This window comes from Alligator sinensis, unplaced genomic scaffold, assembly GCF_000455745.1.
Source record: "Alligator sinensis unplaced genomic scaffold, ASM45574v1 scaffold154_1, whole genome shotgun sequence".
Classification (NCBI taxonomy): Eukaryota; Metazoa; Chordata; order Crocodylia; family Alligatoridae; genus Alligator; species Alligator sinensis.
In genome coordinates, this window is record NW_005842072.1 from 2572906 (window position 1) to 2585149 (window position 12244).

Genomic DNA, 12244 nt, shown 5'->3' on the forward strand with positions numbered 1-12244 from the left:
CCCCCACTCCCTCCCTGCTGCTGGCCAGTGAAGAGGCAGGGCAACATGGTGCGGGGGGGGCATCTGTCTTGGATTTTCTTAAAAATATGGTCACTCTACATAATAAGCATATATTTTCTCCAGGAGGGTGCCTGAACAACATTTACATTTCAAAGGCTATGTCATTCAAGGTAATTCTTAGTATGAACAAGCCTTTGCTAATTTTATGCAAGCATAAGTTTGCTTTTTACTAGCATCTTTTTTTTCAAGAAATAAATCTTTGGGTAACCAATTATTCTATTGCTAGTGTTTCCTAGATAATTATTTCTGTTAAATCCCTTATTAAATTTAGCTGATACTTTGTGAATATCTAAAGTAATTAACAGTAAACCTTACCACACTAAGCTGTGTGTTAAGATCCTAACTTGATCTTTTTAGGGTGCAGTAGATCTTAGTAAAATAATACTTAGCATTAGCTGAAGTAATTAATCTTCAACACCTCTCACAGACAGGCAAACAAAAACTCATTTTGCAGACAAGAAAACTTAGAACAAGCAGGAGGTTACACACATTGTCAACAACTAGAAAGAAGAATTTGACTTCTAATATCACGAGTTTTTTTAATAGAAAGTCAGTATGAATTCACACTCTTTGGATGCTCCCTACACAGTCTGCAACAGCCATACAAACCTCCAGAAAAAAAATCTGGAAAATATTCTCAAGCCAAGAAAAGTTCCAGACAAGATTATACAAGAAGCACCACATGATATCCCCTAAGCTCCTTATACTCCCTCCAAACCCAAACAGACGTCAAAGAAGAGGGATAGAGAACAAGGATACGTACTGATAACCCGCATAATACTGGCCCAGTTCAGGTCTAGGAACAGAATTCCAGATACTTTCTTATTGGATTACATGAGCTGCAGCGTGATCATGGGCATAGTGGAAGAAATGCCTGGAAATAATACCTGATTGAATTCAGTAGAATGATGGCCATTAGGGGACCAGAATTTGTAAAGGCAAAAACCAAATGCACCTGATATTCACTTACATAGCAAAGAGATATTTTTCCTATCCTCCAAAATGTGACCTAAGTCCTTCAGCATCGTTTTCCATTGAGTGCTGCTGCTACTCTTCACTGCCTCTGGATGTGCCATTCCCTGCCCAGAATATAGACTACTGAAGTAGTATATGTGGGTGAATGCACTTCTTTCACATGCTGCCTCTTGGCACAGGAATCTGAAGAGATTTCCATTGTGGCAATTTATATTATATATAGCAGTGTTATTATGACAAGATAGACAAGTTTCAGTGCTAGCATAAGTGAACTAGAAAAGTTCACTTCCCAGAGCAAATAGGAAGGCTCCATCGATCCCATTACATACTTGAGGTATCTGGCAGACATTCACTTATGGCACAATGGGATCTCCAGTCCTAAGAATCACACCTCCTGACAGGTGACTTGTGGAAGAATAAAAAATTGACTGACCTCCTCTGCCTGGCACCTGCAAATCCATGGGCTCCCTGCCAGGGCCCCAGAATTGGGGAGCCTCTCTCCAGTCCTGGGGTCCTGGTGGACATCTAAAAATTGCATGTGAAACTGGACATCACAGCCAGTTCATAAAGGTCCTGGCATACTGGGCCTAGGACTGCAGACAGGCTCTGATCCCAAGGTCCTAGTGTGCTGAAACCATTAAAAACCACATGTGTAGCTGGAATGCACAAGCAGTTTTTAGACAACCCTGGCACATGGGGCTGCCAAGATTAGGGGAAAGCTCCGTGATTACAGGACTCCAGAGCACCAAGACCTGTAAAAACCACATGTGGCACTCCAGCCAGGTTGTGGCCGGTACATCTAAAAACCATGTATGCAGCCCCTCAGCTCCCCCCTCATACTCCCACCACCACAAAACTCTAAACCCACTTCCCCAGCAGCCCATTTTTAGCATTTAGACCAATGCTGATCTCCATCCTAATACCAATGCTGACTGTTAGCTTTGACTTGGGCGTGCTACATGTGCATATTATGTCACCATACAAACAAGCCACAAAGATCTACGTATTTTGTAGAATAACTTTATATATGATTTGCCACTTTAAGGCACCATAAATCAGCTGTATGTGTAGCACTGTTACTATTTAGGGTGTGATTTACATGCTAATCATTAGGGCTATGTGAAATGGCACCATTCCATTTCAACTTGTGTTTTGAGGTTTCGACAGAACAGAGTTTCATTTCGAATTTCATTTTGATTCGAAGCTGCTGCTCTGTTTTGTTTCACCAAAACAGTGATGCTGTTTTGACATTTCACCCATAGTCTATAATAGGGAAGCTTGAAACAGCCTCTCTCATTCGGCAGGCAGATCAGGGCCAAACCCCAGAAGAGCTGCATGGGCTGTGCCAGTCTTCCCGGGGTTGCAGGCCCCCATCTGCCTGCCAGATGAGGGAGGAAGGCCACCTGGGGAGTTGGGGAAAGGAACTGAGCCCCATTTAGGCCTAGTTCGTTTCCCCAGCCCAATTGTAGGGCAGCCCCAGTTGCCTTCCCAGCCCAATTGTAGGGCTGAGGAGAGAAACTGAGCGATTGGGCTCAGTTCCTTCTCCAGCCTGAATGCAGTGCTGGGGAGGGGAACTGAGCAGGGGTTCAGTTCCCTTCCCCTGCACTGTGATTGGCTTCCCACAGCCCAGCCACAGGAGGCAGGGAGAGCCAGGGCTGCACTCCCCACCTGGCTGAGCCTGGAGCTGCTGGGAGTGCAGCCCTGGTTCTCCCGTGTCTCCTACCACCTGGCTGCTTTGAAACTCGAAATATTTCAAAACTTTCTAAATGTTTCAACTAGCCTTTTTTTGTTTTGAGGCTGTTTCAAAGCCCTTCATTTCATTTCAATTTCACTGTTTTGAGCTTTTTTTTTTTTTTTTTTGAGCAGGCAGCTCATGAGTGCTGTGATATTGGGGCACATGGAGTGTCCCACAGAAGTGCAGGGGCCTCCTCAGCGCACTCAGCAGCAGACCCAGAAGTGGAGCAGAAGTACTTCTGGTCCACTTCCGGGTCTGCCGGGGAGCACGCTGGGGGCCCCTCCCCATACCCTCTTGGCTTGGCAACTAGTGCCTCCTGGGTCTGGGGAGGGCACCTAAGGTCCCCTCATAGCCAAATTGCCAAGCCGGGGGGGCACAGGGGGGCCCCCAGTGCACCCCCAAGTGGACCTGGAAGTGAACCGGAAGTACTTCCAGTTCACTTTCAGGTTCACCACCGAGCACGTGGAGGATTCCTCCCTTCCTGTGGGACACTCCATCAGCCCCAGCATCTCAGCGTTCACAAGCTACACTGGTACCTTGAGGCATGTAGAAAAAACATTTAAAGCTATGTCTATGTCTGAATTGCTGATTCTCCAAATCAACATTGAATCTTCAGATATGGATTTGGCTGAATCAAATCAGGGACAGTGATCTGAATCAACGAATCAAATCACTGTCTCCAATTCAGGCCAAATCTGAATCGAATAGGGCCTGCTTCACACACCCCTATTGCATATGTGTAGTGATCAAATTGGCTCAAAGGAAAATGTATCTAAATAATTCTAGAATTTCTCACCTTTGCCATCCATGTTAGAAGTGAACTGGGCCTTCAAATAGGGAGCCCACTTTTCACCATTTATGAAGGGAAAGATTTCAGCCAAGAAGTTCAAGTGTTGATGATATCTTTGATGATAAAGCAAGCAGCCATATCTGAAGCAAGGTAAGGAGCTTTTAAACTATGTTTTGCCATCTACTTTTACTTCCTGCCACTATCTCTCTTACCTTCCTCTTACATTTCTCAAGAGAATGAGATAACTAGGGATTGATCCTGTTCCAGGTAAAGAACTTGTATTAAGTCAAGAGAGCTTAATAGTTTTCCACACTCACCTGTCAGGAAGCAGATGAAAATTACTCATGAGAAAGAAGCTCCTTATTTCTTTCTCTCCCCCACCCCTTTTTTTTTGTATCATATCATCATTTTCTTGTATGCTGTAAAGCCACCCAAAGAAGATGACTCTGTGTACAGAAAAAGTAATTAAAGCCTTAGGAGAGAACCTCATGCAATTGGTCTTCCTATTTAAGAGTTTATGAAGTACAGCAGAATCATTCAGGAATCTACAAATTCATAGTAGTAAGGCATTGCAGTATGTGGCTGGGGACCTCAAATATGGCTACAGAGAGAAAGAACCCTAAGACAAAGAAGAATGCCTCTTGCCATTTAGATTTCTCTCACGGACAGCTTAGAACATTAGAGAGAATCAGTGGCACAGAGAATTTGGAAACTATTTGCTATTTCTCAACTTTCAGGGAGGAAAAAGTGGCATGGAAGAGAGCACATGTACATTTTGCTCTGTCACCCAATAAAGAACAAGTGGGTAACAGGAATATTTATTTTGAACTGGACTCTAAGGCTGTTTGGAACTTTGAAGAATGACCTATAACCAATTCTAACTTAAGAACTGCAATTATTATGCAATTACCGTATAACGCACCTTCTAGGGTCCAACTCAGTTAATTATTTTAAATTATGCATTAATACTACTTTTAGTTAAAAATGAATATATGGACTCACTAATTTTTTTTTTTTTGTATTTTAAACAAAATTATTGCCTTAGCTGTATATAACTATTGCATTCTGAATACTCATTCCATTTAAATAATATTTGAAATAGCATATAACTTGGGTGTAAATCAGCAAAATGGTTATCATGCTCTAAACATTGGCTTCCTCATATTAACACTGTCGTTAGACACTGAAAAGATTAACTACACCAGCGAAATATACTCATTAGCCTTAAAATGATCATAACAGACGGATACCATATCTTTAAATTACTTTTCAAAGCTTGGTTTCTATTTTTATACTCAATTTCCTAACTAAACTACATTCATCATTATGAAAACAAATCATGTAAGTCATATACACATTTCTGTCTCCTTATGACAGACATTGATTGAGAAAGGAACAACTAGTTTCAGCCTCCAGTAAACAGCTGGTATCCTTAGATAAGAAAATCTCTGCACATGGCCATGCTTCCAGTATTGTGAAAAAATGATGCAGTAAGACTACAACAAAAGCACCAACTGCTTAGATGAGACAACATAATTTATAACCAATATCCATAACATAACTTAATTATCACATTATTTTTGTACTCTTTCATTAAATTGTAATTATTACCTCCTTTGGCTTCAACACATTAACTGCTGGTAAAATAAAATACATCACAAGAGTAAACATCTAACTGTTGGTATGAGAGGATTAAGGGAGAACAGTTAAAGGGTAAACTTATAACATAATTAAAATCTAATACATAGCATACATAATCACAACTCACATTTTGTGATATATTCATATCACTTGGATGTACTGAAATGTGTAAAACAAAGCTTGGCATCCACTAACATGCAAGTGCACATCTCAATAGTTGCCTAAAGTGGCCAGTTGTGATTTGAATATAAATAGTGTAAAAGCAATTCAAATATATTCTGCTTTTAAAAATCCTTCTACAGTATTTAACTTTTTCACTTAATAGAGCTATGTCACTCATATGAGAAAAAGAAATACAGATTAGAATGTGACTGGAAATAAAGTGACTAATCAAAGCCATATTCCAGCGGATTTGGGCTTTTTCACACCACCTTTAAGAGCTAACTGCCAATGCTCACATAACCATAAATGACTCCAAAACTGAAAAACAAAAACTTCAACATGTGTTATATTAAAATATGTCGATGGAGAAAATTCTAATTGGGGGAAGAAAATAGAAGCAGTTTGCTGCAAAAGGGGAAGAAAATAGTCCAGGAAGACAAACAATGGAGGGACTAGAGGAAAACAAGTTTCTCCTGTCCCCAGAATGCAAAGTATCATCTTGCTGCAGCAACTTATGAACCTTGTGCTATTTATACCTTGGTTTTTTTGTTGTAAAATCTACACTGGACACTGTTCAACACACCAAATCTAGGGCTAGATAGAAACTCTTCCTGAGCAATGGGCAGCACCTAACTCTGTTTCCCCACTTGCTCCTGTATGTCAATAATCCATATCAGCAGCAGATTACTCTCCACTCTATTCCAAGTCAAATTTTACAGGAAGGATCAAGTGTCCACAACTTTCATTGCTCTGTTCTGTCCACATGCACTGCTCTAGAGATGCTACTGTCATTGCTCTACGGTAAACAATTCTGCAGTTGGCTTACACACGGGAACAGGAGGTATAAGGTCCCTATTATTCTAACGTGTATTCCCATAAAGAAGGTGACTACTTGGCCCTTCATTTGCATGATAAGTGATTTGCAAATGGATATCGGACAACAAACTGCTGCTGAAAGGGCAAGTGGGTGAAGGTAATAAAAGGAAGCATAAAGGGTCCAACCAACGAAGGAAAACTTTGAAAAATTAGAAGAAAAATATGTATATTAAAAACGACAGGGAAAGGTATCTTGAAATTTTCTTTTACTCATGGCTCTCATGCATCTCTTTTTTTTTTAAACAGGAAGCATAGATTCTGTAACCAGCAAGCACTTTTAACAAGTTTAATTTTTATTGTTTTAAGTAACAAAGCAATGTTTTTTGTTTTGAGCTACACACCACAAATACTTAATCACATCAGCATGTGTTATAGTAGATAATATTAACCCATAATTCTGAACAAGATTATTATACCATATTTCCTATACTTCTGCAGGTTGTTTTTATTGATATGTGTTAAATGAGATAGATGTTGCATCCAAAATGGACGGTCCCAAGGTAGTCGTTTCTATACTACCTCAGAAATATTTTAGGGTCAGGGTCTGTCAGAGGAGGAACAGCTGAATGGTCCTGATAGTCAATTAGTGTCCTTCTTAAAAAGAGTGTACTATTGATTTCAAGCACTGGGATTGGCCACACAGACTCATTCATATAGAGCAGTAGAAAGTAAATTAGATTAATTATTAGAGATATACGTTTTCCATATGGTAAATCCAGGTAGAATTATAGTGCTAACCAGAGGTATTACATTAGTACTTATACACTGAGAGAGTAAAAAAATCCAATATTTTTCTCAAGAAATGTAAAAGAAAGAGGGAGGAAGAGTTAGATTCACAGGACGGGGGGATAGAAATTGTCTTACTTGTACAGTAAGAATACCTATTTAAAATGAGTTGTCCATGTACAAATTCTTGTTATGCCATGCATGTACCTCATAAGCCCAAAAAGAAAAACATTCAACCACCAGCATCCTTTGGCTTCACACTCCATCTTGAACAAAATATTTGATGCTTGTTGCTGCTTGTTACAAGCAGGTCCACATTCTTGATCTCCAATTTATGACCTAAGAAAAAAGTGTCTATTCAGATGGTCTGCTAGCCTGTTGTGCTGACCAAGTAAGTGTGCTGTTGAGAGGGAAATCTTGTGTCACATATACCCTAGGTCTACAGCTGGACTGCATCTTTGCTTACTGGTGAAGATCATCCTGCCTTGCTTGTTCATAGAAAAAAAATGTGATTAAATTATCTGTCATTAGTTGGATTGACTGACCTTGAGCACCAGTAAGTTAAATTACTGTTTCGGTAGAACTGATGTGCTGCATATACCAATCCTACAGCTCAACTGCTTCATTCAACATTTGAAGAGTGAGAAGCCCTTGTCTTTTGAAACAGCACACCACTGTTGTTGTCCATACCAGCCTGATTTACTCCTGCCCTGAAGAAAAGAATTGAGAGCCAGATGAATTTATGGTTTTCAGTTCTGAAATATGCATACAAACTCCCTTTTCCTAAAGGTTCCAGAGCCCTGAAACTATTAGGGCGCATGTCCATGTGACACCTCTCGTTTCCACATTACTTTTCCTATGTCCACATGACAAAAATCGCCATTAAGCTAGCTAAATAGCATCTGAGTATCCACATTATCAGCTGATTTTATTGTTTTAGATTATTTTTTGTGCTACCTTAAAACACCTCTGGCATGTTTTAGTTTAACCCTTAGAGGGCTAAAAATGTGCTCTCTAATGGACAGTGGAAACACCTGATGAGATTGTTATCTATTTAGCTGGAGAACTAAACAACATTCTTCCTAGAGAAGAGCGGCATTTGAAATTCACCATGTCAATGAAAACAGTGCACCTTTTGGGATGGCTAGCATATGTGTGTGAGCGCGCATGTGTGCAATATGCACACAATCTATGTACTTGCTCTGTAATTGAATGTCAGCCACATCCGTAAGGATCTGCTTTCTTGATCATCGCAAACTGCCTCTGTAAAGGAGATTTCTTGTACAGAACATACCTGGGACTTTTATCTTTGAGTATTATAAAAGTCCTCAAAGAGGGTGCATATATAATGAATATCTTTCATGCAGTATCATTTTGGATGGTGAATTATCTGTGGAGCGAGAAACAAATGTCCTGTCTTTTCAAATGGGCTACCACATTGGAAAACCTCTTCAGGTCAATGGAAAAAGAAAAAGAAACAGATCAAATGGAAGAAACTTTTATAGAAAGTGCCATTAATGCACTGTAAAAATGAGATACCAGGAGGTAGATAGAAAGGTGGATACAAGCACGTTTAAAGAAAATGCAGCAAACCAAGTTAGGGGGAAAAAAGAGGAGTATTTAACTAAATGTTATTTAAATAAAATAACATTTCCCAATGAAGACACTGAGCTTCCTCATATCTAGAATGGGTCAAAGCCATCTGTCTGTGTTTGAATGAAGAAATATCAGAAGCTATAGCTATAGCCACTTCTGGTCCACTTCCAGATCTGCTGGGAAGCATGCAGGGGGGGCCCCTCCTGTACCCTCCCAGCTTGGTCACTGGTGCCTCCTGGGTCTGGGGGGCACCCGGGGTCCCCCCACAGCTGATCGCTAAGCCAGAAGAGGCAAGGGGGCCCCCCAGCATGCTCAGCAGTGGACCCGGAAGTACTTCCATCTGCCCCAGCATCACAGCATTCACGAGCCGTGCCTGGTACCTCAAGGTATGTAGAAAAAACATTTAAAGTTGTGTCTATGGCTGAATTGCCGAATCTCTGAATCAGCATCAAATCTTCAGATTCGGATTCAGCCAAATCAAATCAGGGGCAGTGATCTGAATCAACGAATCAAATCACTGTCCCAGATTCAGGCCGAATCCAAATCTGAATCGAATATGGCCCATTTCACACACCCCTAGATTCAGACAGAGTCCAGTACTGTAATGGGCCCTGCTGTGAGAAGGTTCCACCATCTGATGTGCAGTGAACAGTGCAAACCATGCATAGGAATACGGAAAGAACACTCAAATTTAAGGTACAACTTAATGTAAAAAGTATCAAACTGGCATCTGGTTTATAATAATTATGTTCCATATTAAGGCGGTATGCAAGTTGCTAAAGAGATTGTAGGTATGTGGGCTAAGAATGGTGGAAAAGAGGTGGTAAAAGCTAAGATATAGAATTGATGAGTGGAGGATAGCTAGGGTAACTGAATGACTTCAGTGTTTATTTCCTCACTTTTTATACTTTTTGTTCAAGGGATATGCCATCTCCTTCAAAGTTCATGATATGTGTGCGCACATGCACATTTACCTTTCAAAATTTGCACAAATTTCAACTTTAAAGGTCTCTGCTGTATAATTAACATTCAAAAGTGAGGAAATGAAAATATAGCTCTTATATAAATTTTAGCTTAGCCATCCTACCCTTTAAGTATTACTACTCTTATTTATCTCATGATTGTGCACAACTTGTACTAAGTACTTTATAAACACACAAAGATACAGTTCCCACTCTGAAGAGCAAAACAAATTATAACATAAATACGCATTAAAACAAATAACAGAAACAGAAAATAACACGCATGCAAGTGACTGAGTTAATATTACTACAGGAACCTTAACTTTTTTATTTCCTGACCAGCAAGTGTCAGATGGGGGTCTATTAAAAAACAAAAAAAACAAAAACAAAAACAAAAAGCTCATGCAAAACTTATGAAGTACTTCAATTTCTCATTTTGCTTTCTGTAATGTAGGCAAGCATTTGCTGCAAATTTGACTGACAATGTCTAACTTTTGACTTATGTGAAATATACACTCAGATCTTTCTATAATTTTTTTTCTTTTTTATTAAAAAAAATGAGAGAGGAATTGCATCCTGAGATAAACCATCACACTTGATATTTCATAAAATGTATGCTGCTACAAATGGAAATCAGTGTTGTTGGTGTGCATCAGTGGCAGGATAAGACGGTGGTACACAAGACTCCAACTTGTAAAGTGCTATTCACAAGTCATATGTACATGTGACGCTACAGTGATATAGCATCCACAGGTGTCTACACGTGACCAGCAGCTACATCAGCATAGCAACATGGTCCCCTGGTATAGCACGTCACTACAGAAAAGTAGCTGCTAAAAATAAACGTACACCACATGTACAGCGCAGCATGGGCTGCTGTTACTGTGCCGTGATTTAGGACTTCCAAAGATTCCTGTTACTAAAGAGGGGAAAAACACAGCAGGCTAGTCTGCTAGGCTGACAGGCAGCTGAGGCAAGGGCAGCACACAGCAGACCTAAGCTGCAACGGGGAAGCTGCCTATTAGACTTAAAAAAGGAACATTGTGCAGGCTGGTGAGTCAACTGACTCAGATAGGTAAGAGCCCCAGGGGATGAGGGCCATTCTAATGTTTGTATACCCAGAATGGGAGAGGGTTTTTGTTGAAGTGGTAGCTTGCCTTTATTTATTTATTTATTTTTTTGTTTAAACTGGCAGACTGGACATGGTTATAACGTGGTGAAGAAGAGGCAAAAGGGCACACCGAGATTTAGAACCCTGCCAGGGGCAGGGAGTAAGACAGGCAGCTTGAGGCTGAGAGAGCCAAAGCCTGAGCGAGGAGATAGAGGTGACCTGAATCTGGAAGGGCCTGTATGGGAGTCCAAGAGGGATGAAGACTGGGCCAAAGAAGGCCGAGAGCCTGAGAAACATGAAACTAAGGTCAGAGGGAGCCCAGAGTCTGGGAGGGGCAAGAAGAAGACCAGAGGCCCAGACCCCAAAAAGGGGTAAAAGTGAAGCTGTAGCCCAGAAGCTAAGGTCCAGTGCAGCGGGCCTAGGCTAAGAGGGCCAAGCTAGAGAAAAGGGGGGCCAAAGCTGGGGAGGCTGAAGTTCCTACAAAGGTTTGAGGCCTGAGAAAGGCAGTTGTTGCAGTAGAGACAAATGACCTCTCTGACAAGGTACTGCGTACCATCTGTAAGGCATGGGCATGACTATAGGGGTAGATGGAGGCCATAAACACAGCCCTTATGGCCCCAGTGCTCCAGGGTACCAATAGGACTAGAAGGGCCACTATGGATTGAACAAAGGCAGATGGAAAGTAGACTGTACTCCCTCTGGGTCTCAAGGCAACCTCCCAACCTTTGTTTAGAACAACTTCAAAGTGTGGCAGACAAGCAATAGGGAAGAGCACCCCAAGGGATCAGAGGCGGCAGGGGTCATGCGTCTACTAGAATGGTGCCACAGCACCACCAGACGTGGGGGTCCTGTCACATTGGCAAGGAGCATCTCCAGATGATATTACCTAATACATGTTGAGCTAATATCCAACTGCTCCACAGGTAAAATGATCAGCAGACTTGCGTGCAGTGCTGAGGTCAGGACTGACAAACAGCTGATTGTCAGCCCCAGCTTTCTGACCACGCCATAGTCTTGAATGGAGTCTGCTACTGTGGGAGGGCTGGGACTGACAAAACAGGTATTTGCTGGTCCCAGCCCCAGAAGCTCACCAGAACACATGGAAGTCTTCAAGGGCTTTGGTCCTTAGGATGTGTTTTATTTAGATCCTAGTAAGCATGGCTATGCGACTGCTCAGACAACTCTCACTCACAGTGACACTTACTAGGATCTAAATAAAATACATCCTAAGTGTAATATGTGGCAGGGCACTTAGAGAGTATCTGGTTCAAAGTGGCATGTGCTTTTTTTACACAACAGCTTGCTTCATCAGATGTACTTACTTAATCAGATGCTATGAAAGGACTGGCATAAAGAAGGGAAAGGAACAGGGGGAGGGGACACTAGTAGAAGAGATAAACAGTGGGTTCATTGGATTAATTTAGATGAATGAGGCAGTTAACACCTAGAGGGACACTGGAGGTATTCAGGTAATATGATAAGAATTCACAGTTCCTCTTGAGATCCTGGTTAGTACAAACCAGCCTGCGCGTGGTTTTTTGTTCCATAAATTCACAGAAAAATGTTAACCATTATCTCAACAGGGAATGGTGGAGTCTTACCCTCAAGAT